The 3,999-nt window shown below is 41.5% G+C and overlaps 1 protein-coding gene across 5 annotated transcripts in view; it reads right to left on the bottom strand.

Annotated features, from left to right (window-relative positions):
- The window catches only part of LOC109962356 (regulator of G-protein signaling 6-like), a 71,953-nt gene that overhangs the window by 50,144 nt on the left and 17,810 nt on the right, over positions 1-3,999 (bottom strand). The gene's annotated exons all lie outside the window — the stretch shown is intronic.

The raw sequence follows: 3,999 nt of genomic DNA, 5'->3' as shown, positions 1-3,999 counted from the left end.
TTTAGAGTAATATTGTTTCTTACATATCCTCAATAACGCAGTTAATTTGTTCTTATATAACTTATATTTTTCTTCCGCCTTCTTGGATCTGTCCTTTATAAATTCTTTATATAAGACATTCTTCTTTTTACATGCATTCTGTAATCCCTTACTCATCCACGGTTTCCCACTGTAATTCCTCTTGTTTTTATACTGCTTACGAGGACAGTTCCTGTCATATACTTCCATGAATATATTTAAAAATTGCTCATATGCTTTATCTAAGTCTTCCTCATTGTAAACTGCATCCCAGTCTTGCACCAAAAAGTCCTCTTGTAGCCTCCTTACAGCATATTCGTTCATCACCCTCCTATAAAAAAGATTTGTTTTTGGCCTTTCTTTTCTAACATGGCAGTCATAAACCAAAAATACTGGTAAATGATCACTGACATCATTTATAAGTAATCCACTGGACATTTTGCTATCAATATCATTAGTAAATCATTAGTAAATATGTTATCTATTAGTGTTGCATGCATGATTTGAGATGAACAACAAACTGCTCGGTTATTGAGTGTGGTTGCCCATGCTCATTATTTACAGAGTCACCATCTGCATCATAAATATCTCATTTACTGTACAGCGCACACAGTCACACACAATCATGCTCCATGACACCTAAAGAGAACAACTAACAGCTGTGTTCAGTAGGTGCCGAACACTGAAGAACTAGACTGGGATTGATATGTTTTCTGCATCTTTATCTCTATGTGTATTTTATATTGTTTTTTGCTTTTGGCCACAGGTTGTGGTTTGTTGCCATTCATGCATTCCTGTGATATTTATGATTAATCCCTGTTTTTTGGGGGATGACAATAAAGTGAAACCTGTGTAAAAACAAGTTCAAATTAAGATCTGAGGTGACATCTCCAGAAATATGAATATCAACCAAGTTGTTGTGTATACCAATGCTGCCAGTCTAAAAGCAACCAAGGGAATTCAGGCACACTCATGCATCCACCCAAGCTCCCAAATGCACCTTCAGATCGTTTGTGGTCCCTTTACATTCATATGAAGTGGTGAAAGCTGTTGACAGGGAAGCAAGGCCGGGTGGGTTTCTCTGACACGGGCTGTCCAGCGCAACCAGACCATGACAAATACAATGATGCCTCAATAGATCTCTGTCTTCCTAGGCCCACGGCCGTCAGATAGGAGTAAACATGTGAATGGGCTTACAAGCAACTCAGTATCAGGTTCAGATCAGACTCATTCAAGTGCATCAGGTTGTGAAGTAGTTTGTGTTTCTTTTCTGGCTCTGGTGCTTTCATGTTTGGATATAAAGTTATACTGAACTAATGACTAGAGTTTAAAGATTATGCAACTTTATTGTGTTATTCTGCAATATAACACTGACAAGTTCCTATCACTTTAAAGTGAATTTACCAGGAATTAAACATAAAACCTTTTTTTATGCATTCTTTGTAACACTTGCTCATTCAGAGCCAGAAGAAGCACAGTGAATGGTGCAAATGAAAGTATGCACTGAGGAGGATTAGTGTGGATTAGACTGGAGGGATACGGGAACTCAGCAGGGCTTCAGGATGTCAGTACTTCTGCAGGCCCAGGGAATATGCTGTCCTAGGGAAGGACTGCTGCCACATTTTCCACTGTCAGAACCAGATTCTACAGGAAATGCTGGCCAGACCGCTGCCCTGACCTTATCCATTCCTTTTAATGATCTACAGGGAAGAAACAAGACACTGGACATTGACATCATCTGGCAAAGATGTGTTTTACTGCATTCAGTTTGAACGCCCACTAAGAAGCAACTTCGATTCTTTATTTTGTTTTGTTTGAAGAATTATTGCTTCCTGTGGCATTTTAACTACAGCATCTCAGTGTTTCCACAAGTTTGAGATTTCCGCAAGTTGAATTTCATGGTTAAACAAAACAAATCATAACAGGTAACCACCAGAAAGGAAGGAAAATGGGAAGCTGGTTGGCAGAGATGTAAAATATGGATGAAGTGTAGCAACTGGAGAAAGAAACTGTAAAAACTGGAAGATGCATTTGTTAATATTCTGCAGTGTGACCAATATTGTTTGTGAGGATGAACTTGGTTCTCAGTCGGAAAAGGGTGGCTTGTTCCCTTCAGGTTGATGGAGAGTTCCTGCCTCAAATGGAGGAGTTCAAGTATCTTGGGGTCTTGTTCACGAGTGAGGAAAGGATGGAACGGGAGATTGACAGGCGGATCGGTGCAGCTTCTGCAGTAATGCGGTCGATGTACCGGTCCGTCGTGGTGAAGAAGGAGCTGAGCTGTAAGGCGAAGCTCTCGATTTACTGGTCAATCTACGATCCGACTCTCACCTATGGTCATGAACTTTGGGTCATGACCGAAAGGGCAAGATCCCGGATACAGGCGGCCGAAATGAGCTTTCTCCGCAGGGCGGCCAGGTGCACCCTTAGAGATAGGGTGAGGAGCTCGGTCACCCGGGAGGAGCTCAGAGTAGAACCGCTGCTCCTCCACATCGAGAGGAGCCAGCTGAGGTGGCTCGGTATGTCTCTTGGCTGGCCTGGGAACACCTCGGCCTCCCCCCGGAGGAGCTGGAGGAAGTGTCTGGAGAGAGGGAAGTCTGGGCATCTTTGCTTAGACTGCTGCCCCCGCGACCCGGTTCCGGATAAGCGGAGGAAAATGGATGGATGGATGGACAACTAGCTGCTGTAACATATCGGAGCATTCACCAGCTAAAAACAGAATTATTTGAGAATTAGTCAAGTTGAAACTAAAGCTAGAAGCAGAGTGCATGTTTGACTTATATTAATTGGGCTGCTAGAAACACAATTACAAATAAATCCTAATGCTGCTTCATGTCTGCTGGATGTATAAACAAGCAACAGGGTGATAATATTGCCGAGCTTATTTTGTTTCCCATTTTTGCTTTAAAGTCCAGTGTAGACTGTGCTAATGAGTCTACAACCTCAATCTTTTTTTCACATTCACATACAAGTAGCAGCAGCTTAGTATTGCCTGTTGTAAAGGTATTCATGCAGTTTCACTTATAAAACATTGTGCCTAAAGCTGTCATAGCTTCGTGTTTCAGATCACATCACCAAATTAAAGCAAGGATTTGCTGAAAAGCAGCAAGAAAAGAAAGAACTGTGTGATAAGAATGATCATCCTGTCATCTAAAAATCTGCAATTTAAACTCCCCCAATTAGCCTCTCCCTGTCACCTTGATTTGATTAGCTTGCTGCTCTCCACCTGCTCTGTTGCGCTGAGCTCTCCTCAGATACCTGCAGGCGGCTGCCCTGTGATTAGATGTACTTAGTCATTCACTAAGTGACAAGCAGCACACACAAACCTACATGCCGGCAAGCATAAACACACACATGAAAATATGTCTCGTGCACTAACGCAAAAGCACAAAAAGCACTAAGTGCAGTGTGCTGTTGGTCAACACACCCCAGGTTAGCTCATTATAAAGCCGCAAAACACTGACTGTGCTTTAAAGTGGTCACATTGTGAGGGCTCAGCAGATTTAACTACCTGCTGTGTGAATTCAGTGGATTTTAAAGGGAATGCCTTTGTTTTGTTTTGTTCCACCTCTATATCTCTAAACTTGCCTGCACACCAAAGATGTCTTTGACCAAGGTAAAAGGCAAAAAAGCTGGCAGCAGGCAATAACAGAAGCTAGATTGGAGGATGTAGTTGATAAGTTTAATAGGTTCTTTGTGAATGTTGGTCCTGGTTTAGCAAGAAGCATTTGTACAGATGATACATCCGTCACTATAAATAATAATACAATCGACAGGAACATGAGTTCTATGTTTTTGAAGCCCATAGTTGAAAAGGAAATTATAGAGATAGTGAATAAATGTGGTAACAAAACATCTAGTGATAGTGATGGCATCACTATGACAACTGTTAAATGGGTGATTGAGGGGATATGCAAACCATTAACCCATGTTTTTAACATGTCGTTTCGACTTGGGCAGTTCCCCAATAATATGAAAATAGCA

Source organism: Monopterus albus, unplaced genomic scaffold (assembly GCF_001952655.1).
Source record: "Monopterus albus unplaced genomic scaffold, M_albus_1.0 scaffold63.1, whole genome shotgun sequence".
In the NCBI taxonomy this organism is placed as follows: domain Eukaryota; kingdom Metazoa; phylum Chordata; class Actinopteri; order Synbranchiformes; family Synbranchidae; genus Monopterus; species Monopterus albus.
This window is presented reverse-complemented; position numbering and strand designations above follow the sequence as displayed.